The sequence below is a fragment of the Cavia porcellus genome, unplaced genomic scaffold, assembly GCF_034190915.1.
Source record: "Cavia porcellus strain 051 isolate PalLab524CR breed Dunkin Hartley unplaced genomic scaffold, mCavPor4.1 scaffold_2, whole genome shotgun sequence".
In the NCBI taxonomy this organism is placed as follows: domain Eukaryota; kingdom Metazoa; phylum Chordata; class Mammalia; order Rodentia; family Caviidae; genus Cavia; species Cavia porcellus.
Genome location: NW_026947485.1, coordinates 113,150,837 through 113,161,535, shown reverse-complemented (window position 1 = coordinate 113,161,535; position 10,699 = coordinate 113,150,837). Strand labels below are relative to the sequence as shown.

General features: G+C 43.2%; 1 long non-coding RNA gene across 1 annotated transcript in view; it reads right to left on the bottom strand.

Moving 5' to 3' along the window:
* LOC134475259 (uncharacterized) overlaps positions 1-10,699 on the bottom strand; it is a 35,370-nt gene that overhangs the window by 6,368 nt on the left and 18,303 nt on the right. Inside the window, exon 2 of the long non-coding RNA XR_010046319.1 lies at positions 23-169. This is a non-coding gene — a long non-coding RNA (uncharacterized LOC134475259). The remainder of the gene's footprint in view (positions 1-22; positions 170-10,699) is intronic.

The following is a 10,699-nucleotide window of genomic DNA, read 5'->3' as shown; positions in this document are numbered from 1 at the left end:
TTAATGCGAAATGGAAGCTTACCCCATTTTAGTTACTTTTCTCTTGTTGCTGAGACAAAACACTTGATATCCACAGTTAAAGGAGGAAAGGTTTATTCAGCTCACAGTTTGTAGAGCTTTCAGTCCATACCTGGCTGGCTCCAAGGCAGGGTGGCATGGCAGAAGGGCACTGTAGAGGAGAAAGAGTTCATGGAGGGAAAAAGATAGCAAAGTAACAAGGGCTGACCATAGTTCTCTCCATTATTGGTATTTTACCCAGGCTACTCATACCCTTAATCCTAGGATTGCACAATGGATCAATTCCAGCATCACACGTTCTAGATCCAGCCACCTCTGAAAAAGTCCCACCTAAGACCTGTGAGACTTTGACAGGACATCCAGACACAAGCCATAACACCCCCTACCTTAAATCACTTATTTTTAAGGCTTATTTGGCTATCACTGGAGACTGGCCTTACTCTGCTAGGGAAACAGAACTTTGACCAGCTCTGCAGACGTTCATAGAAGTGGCCAGGACCAGTAAGTGGCCCGCCTCCATCTACTAAAAACACTCACTGTGGATGTCTATTCTCTTGATAGAGTCCGGCTCTACTATCTTTTCCATTACTTTCCCTTCTTTGATCCCCGCAGAAAGCATATGAACAGCATTATCCCATATTGGTGAATCTACTGCACCATGATCTGTGTTCCTATAGCCATCAAAACTAAACACGACAGCCTGTAAAAAGACTTCTTGTGACTGGGAAGTGGGTTATTCTCACCATGGTCCACTGTGGTCATTGGACAGCCCCCTCTCTAAACCCTCCTGGCTTTCTGTGGGTGTTATTTATACCCAATGGAGACTGCCATGATTCGTCAGCTGTCATGGTCATCTTATTTTATTCTATTTTATTATGTTTTTTCTCACATCATTTATTCCTACAGTCAGTGAAAATGTAGCAGCTTCAAATGTCCACAGTATGCTGTGAGATTCAGGGAATAGAGTGGGAAACAGGTCAGCCCCGTGCAGCTCAGGTAACACCAAAGCAATCCAAGGTGTGGCATGGTACAGTGTGCAGCTTAACCCCTGGTTTTATCACCTGATGTCTCCCCGGTGAGTTAGTCTGCACCCCAAGTTTTCAGCTAATCCCTCTGCAAGTGGGAATAATGATAACTCCTCCAGGAAGTTTTTATGAGGTTAAACATGAGTTACCTCCAGCTTTCAAATAAGTCAGAAAGCCATTCAGTGCTACAGAAGAACGAAACAGGAATAAAGACCAGAGGGACCTAGATAACTATCGAGAAGTGGGAGATGTCCCCAAGGAAGAAACGTTTAAAGTGAGCCTCAGTTTGTTTGGTTAAATGGAAGAAGTGAGAAGCATTTCTGCTCAGGTAGAAGGGGTGATCTTGGCTGAGATTCTCAGCTGCAAAGAGCAGGTCGCCTTTGAAACTCTAGGAAGAGGAGCTGGGCGATGGCGGGCTGTGGGCAGGAGCAGACTGGGTAGAGCTTTAAGGCCACTGGGCAGATGGCGGCCTATGTTCAGTGAACAGTGGCCTCTCTTACCCATACCTCTTCCCAGGTCAGGGGAAACATGAGTTACCTCCAGCTCTCAAATGATTCAGCAGCCTCCGCAGAGGACTCTGCCTCAGTCTCCTCCTGACTCCCTGCTCCGGCTTCCCAAGGGCTCTAGAGGAAGATGAAAGGTGTGGGCTGTTGGTTTTGTCAGTTGGGGCCATAGTGGTGGGAAGAGGGAGGGGGTGAAAGCTGAGATGGGCTGGGGGCTGCAGGGGGGGGGAACAAAGAGAAAGGTGTCAGGGTTGGGGGGTCAAGTGAGCTTTCCAAAGCCTCAGAGAGTGGAACAGAAGCATGCATCACCTCTTTATCTGACTAGATTTGACACTACCTTTCTCTTTGGAGTCATAGCATTTCTTTTTTTGTATATGTGTAGTTTTTTTTTTTTTGTTTTTTTTTTTGGTGGAATGCTTATAATTCATTTAGTGTCCAAGTAACTCATCTTGGGATCGCCCAAGTACAGGTAAATATTCTAAGATTTAGATGTAGTTTGTTTTTCAAATTACATATTTATAACAACTTATAATAAAGTATTCTGAAGCCTACTTTTGATTACTTCTAGTGATTTTATTTTCCACTCTTTAATGTTATTGCATTCCTAACTTGTTTGACTATGAAGGGAATCTAAAAGACAACACATCTGCTAGCCATTCCCCACACACCTCAGCCACCATTCTACCCAAAGGAATGGGTCCTATTGATACAGAGGAATGAAACTCCCGACCTACTAGATGTAACATACGGGTTTGTGCTCTCCAAAATTGAAGAATGAATTTTAGGAACAACAGAGGTTAAGAGTGAAACATATTTATTGAGAGAAAGGAAGCTTCTGTCTAAGAGAGAGATAGAAGGGGTCCTGAGTGGGTTACCAAAGACCCTGTCTCTTTAAGGGACTTTTATAGAGTAAAGTCATGGGGTGAGATGCTGGAGAAGATTAGGAACTTGCAAGGCAGATGGGCATAAGGTGGGATAGAATTATGGTCAACCAATAAGATTAATTGCTTAGGCAAAATTGATTGCATTAGGGATAAATGGGGAAGCAAGTCTTGTAAGAAGTGGGCATCCTTAGAACTGTGACTCTTTCCTTAGAGGGTTGGAATGGTAACTCCTGGCTTCTTCAGGGAGATGAGGAACTAATTAGAATATCAGTCCTTAGGATGTGGGTGCATTTGCTTGAAACTTTGTCTTGAGGCCTGGCCCACAGCAGGAAGTGTCTGTGTCCCTCACAGCTGCAAGGTACGTGGGCTTCTCCACTGGCTACTTAGAGGACCCAGCCCTGCCCCACTACCTATATTATTTCTAACTAACTCGGCTGCTTACAACACTAAGAGAGACCTGGCAGAGTCAGGCGGGGCCTCATCTGTTCAGTCTATGCCATCTTCCTTTCCCCTGCCTGTATTTCTTCATTCCTGCTGGAGATGAGCTCAGAGCCTCACACACACACACACACACACACACACATACACACACACACACACACAAGGCAGTGCTCTGACCCTGAGGTCTGCCCTTACACCCTTTCTCCTCAGCCTTCTTTGCAAGCTGCCACTGCTAGGTATGGATGGAGTTTGTATTGGAGGTCAATTAGAGGATGGGTAAGAAAGCTGGACAGAAGCACCAGTGAATGCCAGGGTGTCTTAGACTCCACTTACCAATAAAAATGCATTCTTCCAATAAGCATCATCATAGTCCTAAGTCTGTGAGAACTTGTCTGGCTTTGTGTGTGGAGCTGAGTTGAAAAAAATTTAGTAAAATCCTCAGTGATTTCTTTGAATGGAAGCATGACATTTTTGGACTCGTAAGGGAAATTTTACACCAAGTGAAAATGTTACATGAAATGAACTAACTGTCTGGATCGGATGTGAGTCAGGGATTCTCTGTAGAAGCCTCATGGTCCCTGCTGACATCATAGAGTCACTGGGCTTCCTGTAACATTCCTGTAACCTTTGGCTTACTCCTGTATCATCTCAGGATAAAAATCACACAAACTTTCCCAAGTTGTGATACCAGAATGCTATTATTTACATTTTTGAAGTTCAAGTTGACAATTTTGCCTTTGATGGGAGAGGCCGAGGATTTCTTTTGGTTTTGCAATGTGTTCCTTTTATAAACAGCTGCTAGTGTATACAAGTATCCACGCACACCAAGATGCTCACAAGCCAGGAAGTTGCTCACTGCATCACGGGTTGCACAAACATGTGTTTACAGACGAGCATTTGTTTAATCCATGTTAGATGTACATGGGGTAAATAAATCTCCTTGCCAGCTGGCGGCTTATCTAGTCGGTGACATTGTGTTTAATGATCACACACACTTGCACGCTATTCATGCCTGGACTTTTTCCACCCAGAGGGCTGACTAAGACTGACCCTAGGCCAAGAATTCCAGGATAGACTTCCTGCCTGCCCAGACCTAACCTTTCGGAACTTCAGGGAGAGCAACCCTTTCTGATCATCCTGATAAGCACCCACCCCCAGAAAACATGAGTGAATTATGGAAGTCTATTAACTGGGATGCGACTTAGAACACGCTGGTCTGTGAACAGCAGCCAGTGACAAGCAGATGATTTGACTGTCTTTTCCTCACAATTAGATAAAAGCTTTCTTTTGTCCCTCGGCATCTTTGTGCATCTCCTTCCTGACTACCCTTAGTCACCGAACATTGGGGTTTAGAAGCTGATGATTTTGTGTCCAGTGGAGACAGCTGGGCACAGCGCTCAGCCAGAAGAGTCACTTGATGAGCTGTGTCCCCTGGGCACAGCTGGGTGTGGCCTGCAGCGGAGACTAGGAGATGAGGTTCAGAGGGTGGCTGGAACACCAAGAGTTGCCCAAGCTCCGTGGTGAGTCCGCATGCAGCCAGGCTGAGATAAAGCCTCACCACACTCCTGAGTCTTTTTGCAGGAACTGGGGGATTCAGGAAGAGGACGTGACCTATGGTAGCAGATACAGCAGGAGTCTTGGGAGCCAGTAGAAGCGCCCATCACCAGAAGAGCCCCTCACATTGATGCAGTGTGCAGGACACTTCAGAGTGTTTTCCAAAGCACTAGATCATATTGAGTAATTTATATGGGAATATTTTGAAAATAATCAAAACATATAAATCCAATATCACCCTAAAAGTTGCCTGCCATTTTCTACTTTGTGCCTACCAATGCTTGTTAACTCACATTAAACTCTTCTAATAAACAGCAGATTCTGGAAATTTGTTTCTGCATCTTACTTATCTCTGTGTCCTGCAGAAGCACCTGGCTTTCTCTGGAGTCACCCAGTGTGCTCTGCTGAATTTCACTGAGTATCTCCAGGCCACCTCTGCCTTCAGTGCTATGGACACTGTTACCTGGACACTCATAGCCACTGTCTTCCAGGAGCTTGCACTCCAGGAAATGCATGAGCAACCACGATCTGAACTCCTAGGATGGTCTTCCGAGTCCCAGATCACAGCTGACTTGTCCTGGCAGAGTTATGGACAGACCCGCACCAAGAAATGCAGGGCCCTGTGCTTTTTCCTTGGCTAGCAGGCAGTCAAGACTCAGCCTGCCTTGGATTACTGAGCCATGCCATCATTCTAAGGGAACAACTTCCGATCACTTGGAGTTTCCTCACAGAAGAAATTCATAAGCCATCATCAAGGGAAAGTGTTAGCAGTTCTCAGAACAGAAACCTGAAATCTTAGCTGATGCCACCAATTCCTCAGCTCCCATTTACTGTTCAGTATATTTCAGTGTCTTCTCCCGAGTGTTTCAGAGTGGGAGCTACAACTAATTCTCCCACCTGGAGGGCTGCATTTGAGTCTTCTCTCTGCATTACTGATTTCTAGCTGTAATATTTAAAATGGTCACATGTGCTTGGCAGACATCGTGGCAAGGGAAGAAGTTTAGAAGTGGATGAAAAGTAGGCATGGTGTTACACACTTATAATCTTCATCTTTGGGAGGCTGAGGCAGGAGGATCACAGGTTTAAGGGCAACATGGGAGACAGAGCTAGCTCAAGGGCAGTTTGGGCTATGTGACAGGACCCTGTCTCCAAAAACCAATTAGAAAACAATTGATTACAAGAAAACGATGTGTCCATGTGCAATGATTCCCACTTGACTACTCCAGGGAGAATAATGGGGCTTGCCCTCAGGATACGTGAAATTGAAGACATAGGGAGGGTCACCAAAGCCTGCTCTTCACCCAGTGTTGCCCTCCTGAAGCCCACATGGGTTCCTGACCTCACATCTCACTTATGCAAGACCAAGCATGCTTTAAACTTTTATGAAAGAGGCCTGGTGGGGTTTATTGCATGCTCTGAAGATGAGCAGTTTGAGAACCAGCCTCACTGGTCCTTCTGACTCCAAGACTGCCCTTGGAAAGCAGAAAGAGAAATTAAAAATCATGAATCCCCCTACTTCCCTCACAGTTACATCATGACTCTTAGTGCCCAAGCTGAGGTATAGTCCAGGGGGGCTTTGGCCAAAATTAGATTTACTTGTAGCTGCTAAAGTTCTACTTTGGATTTTAGAATCCAATTCTGCTGGGTTTTGTGATCAAGCATCTTTTAGGAGCGCTGGCAGGCTGCAAGGAAGAGATTGTATTCCAGTGCTTCTCACACTTAGCACAGAACCAAGACTTGGGGAGCTGGGTGGGAAAGTTATTTTGAATTGGGAGTCCAAATGCCACAATGATTTCACGGCTGGAGAAATATCGGTCTACTTTCAACTGCCTACTAACGTTACTTATCATAGCCGTAACTATTTTTAAAAGTATCTTGCAAAAAGTTCAATGTGGTCAATTATCTGGTTAAATTACTAAGGTAAAAGTCTCAAAGTATGATCTAAAATTGATGTTCTGTTTGCAGTATTCCTTGCTATGTTTCTGAAATTACTAATCTTAGATTGAATATTTCTCAAAAACAGTTAACACGTGTCTGTCTATTATTATCCATTTGAGTGAAGCAGATAATTACTAGGGAAGAAAGAAATCCACAGCTGATGTGTTCTGGGCTCTGCTTTCCTTTACTGCAGCAGGACAGGGTGGTGACACAGGAGATGCTTTCAAAGGCTGGAAACTGCCTAGCAGGATCAGACACTGGTTACTATTATGTAAGACCAAAATGCTGATTGATACTTGATATAAAAGCCAGGAAAGCTGAATTGAAAGTCTAACACTTGTATGCTGCAAGCATTAATATTTGAAGGAAGGAATATAGTTGTGCCAGTTTTCTGTTATGAGCAGTTTTATTTACCAGAATTCACTGTGAAACACTAAACATTTCCAGTACAAGGACCCTCATTAGTATAATATTATTGCAATACTGTGAAGGTGAAACATTTTAAGATTTAAAGCACTTTGGAATACTTGACTCAAGTGTACATTTATGCAACTCATATTTGTATGTCTTAATGAATCATAACTTTTCCCCTAGGAATACTAGATGCCAACTTTCTTATATCTGTTTGAAAATTCCCTGTTAAGTTGTAGTAGTAGGAAAAGATTTGCCATGAAGGCGTAGTGAAAAAAGTAAGTTTGGCTGGAGAAAATTCACTATGTGCAATCAGGTTATTTCAGATAGAAATGAATTTGAACTCATTGGTTTCCTTCCCCATCCATTTCCAAGTATTACTGTACATATCTTCTCATTCAGCTTGGCTCTTTTTTTTCCTGAGTGAGATCTTCGCCATTTAGAGACAGACATTTAGGTCCTGTTGCTGAGGGGAAAGCTGTGTGTGCTATTCTGGGAGTGGAGTGGCATTCTTCAAGGCTGCCTGATGGCCTGCTCCACAGCAGCCACCCGGGCCTGTGCCGTACCTGTACACTCTGGGTCTCATGCTAGGTCAGAGGAGCCAAAACCCCAAAACATGATTGGACATTTTTACACACCTCAGATGAATCTTACTAAGGATAAAGATTTAAAAATCTGCCTTAAAATGACTTCTTTCCCTAGCATTTAATGCAAAAGTATCATAAAAACATTTTCAGATTTAAAGATTTAAATTTTTCTGGTGTAAGATATGATGGTCTCTGATAGATTTGGGCATCAACAGCAAGTCATAGAGTCCTCTAAAATAAATCCCAAAGCTGTACAATGATGGTGGTGACAGTAGTGATGATGATGGTGATGAGAGTGGTGGGAGGATAAAAACAGCTAAGAGAACGGAGATGATACAATCATATAAATAGTAAAAGTTCCCGGCTCTTTCTTGAGTATATTAATCATGACATTGATCTCAGGATCTTTGCACATATTTATATTTCTTCTGCTTGGAAAGATCATTCTCCAGATTTCAAATGGCTTATTCTTTATTTTTGCCAAGAAGTTGTCTTATCTAAGATCTCTTTTCTGACCATTCTAAAATTGTACCACCTCTATTACTTGGATTTATTTTCTCATAGTTCTATTTTATCTCTCTCTCTATCTAATTTCTGCCTCCATAAGAATTTATGATGTGTGAGAGTAATGTCTCTGTATGGTGTCCACTGCTCCGCTCCTGGGTGGAGAGGATGATAGTCAGCACTTGAGGGCTCTTCCTAAGTGTTTGTGGGAAGGCCTGAGCCAGCACACACAGTTAATTCCTCAGCAAACACGTGCTTTGAAGTGACTGTGAGTGGAGCTGAGATGTGAGCTTGTGGTTGCTGATTTTCCCCGTGTATTCTGTACCAGCAGAGCTGCTGCTGAAGGTGACTGAGTTTCAGTGTTTCAGTGTGTCCCCTTAAGAAGCAGTCTCCTGCTTCCCGTCTGGTCTTATGCTAATCCATCCTCTGAGCCTGGAAAGGTGGTCACAGTGTTCACTTCTTCCAGTCCTTCCAGAGCAGCCCAGTAGCACCCAGGATGAAAGCTTAGCATCTCCTGAGCACCTCCTACTTTGACTTTTGCCCAAGCAGCTCCTCCTGGGCCACTTCTGCAGACTCAAAGCTGTATTTGTACCATCTGTGCTGGGCTGTGCCTGATCCTTAACCTTGGTGACCAGTGTCTGATGCTCTGCAAGCCCTGGCTGAAATGTAGCTTCCTCTGACACCTTTCCTGACTTGGATATTTAAGTTAGTTCTCCTTGGTACCTTTTCTGATATCTATGATTTTATTCCATAATGCTTATCACAAGTTTTGATAATAAAGTTATTACTTTTAAGCACTTTATGTTCACTGAAGTTTTCACTTTCATTTCCCAGGATCTCTGTGCTGTTTTTCTGAGTGACTAGCACAGTGCCATGTGGATCTCAAGTGAGCCTGGTGATTGAATGAAATTCCATCCAGCGCCAATCCTAGTGAGAGGTGTCAAGTCACAACTTCATGATACTGTGACTGCTTAATGCTTTTACATACACTTGCATAAATCTGACTGTCCCCATGTATCATTAATAGCAATGTGTGTGTTACATTTACATTTTTTTCTAAAATGACTGCTACAGTTTATGTATGAGGCTCACTGCTAATTATGGGTGCTTTAGTTACTTTTCTCCTTGATTGCTGGGACAAATACCTGACATCCACAAGATGAAGGAGGAAAGGTTTACTTAACTCACAGTTTGTAGAGATTTCAGTTCCTTGTTGGCTGGATCCAAGGCAGGGTGGCATGACAGAGGGGAATCCCAGAGAGAAACAGAATGCAGCAGAACAGTGAAGCAGCAAGCAGCAAGTGGCAAGCAATTCCTCTTCCTGTCTCTTATATTTTATCTAGACTACCCTTAGGATGGGTAGCCCTCACACACAACATGGGGCAGCCTTAATCTAATCCTAGCATCACATCATGAATCAATCCCAGCATCGTCTCCTTGATCCCCGTGTCATAAATCTTAGGTCCTGTCACCTCCCAAAAGCCTCACCTGTGACCCCATGAGGCTTAGAGGGGACATCTAGACAGAAACCATAACAAAAGGGAACTAGGATCTGTGTCCAGTTCTGTTGATTCCAAAGCTCAAAACTCAATACTGAGTGGTTTCCTCAGTGTTTCAGTTACTTTTCTCTCACTGCTGGGAACAAGTACCTGACTCCTGGAATTAAGGAAGGAAAGGTTTACTTAGCTCAGTTTGTAGAGGTTTGAGTCTGTAGTCAGATGGCTACTAGGCAGGGAGGTACATGGGAGAGGACAACAATTCATGGTGGCAGAAGACAGCAAAAGCAACAAGACCAAAAGTGACAAAAGGGTCCTCTTTCAACCCCCTTATGGTGCATGCACTCACACTGCCAATCCCAGAACTACACTAAGAATCAATCACAAACTCTAAATTCAGCCACTTCCAGAAAGCTCAACCCTCTATGACTGCATGAGGTTTTGAGGGGACCTCCAGACACAAACCATAACAGCCCCCCAAGTCTCCATTTTCTACCCAAGCACTGAGACATAGCTATGCAGACTCTGGAATGATCCAGATTCAGATGCATTGAACTATAGTTTTTATTCTCTGTCCACAGGTCTCTACAGAATGCAATGTAAATAAATTAAGTCTATAGATACCACAACTAAATCTCTTGGTGATCCATAAATGGCCTTTTGTTTCTAAGCCCTGGACTGAGTACCTTATAAAACACATGACTGTCTTACTTTATTTTCTCAAGAGTGTGAGCCCATTATTTTAATGAATACAGTGATAACTACTTATTTGAAGGTTTGGCTAATGTACATGGTTTTGCTAGGCAGATAGTGGACATGTCTTAGCATGTACCCTGAATTTGCTCTCTGTCCTCCTATGGCCTTTCAACTGATAAAGACGAAGATCTCAGCAACAATGTCAGATTTGTCATCTTATTTCCTTTGAGTCAAAGTACATTTGATCACCTGTGGCTTTCAGGATATTGACCTGGGTCCCTACAGTTGTCCTCATGTATTCTAAAGTAAACCTCAGGTGACATCTCGAAATCTTGATTAACTGGAAACCAGTTGCTAAAGTAAGTAAAAGGCTCACATTCTTTTTGTGCGAAAGTCCACTGCATCTTTGAAGGCATGCATAAAGGACGGGTGAGTAACCAGCATGAGCTTATTATGTATCACTATGGTATTTCATGAATATTTTTATGTGGGACAATTACAATCACTTTAAAACTGCTGTGGAACTTCAGTACTTTTTGTGCTCTTATATTTAACTTAGGTTCTTGCTTGAATTAAGACAATAGGCCAAAATTGGAAATCAGAAGCTTTGTGACTAACAGAATTATTTATTTTGATATATGA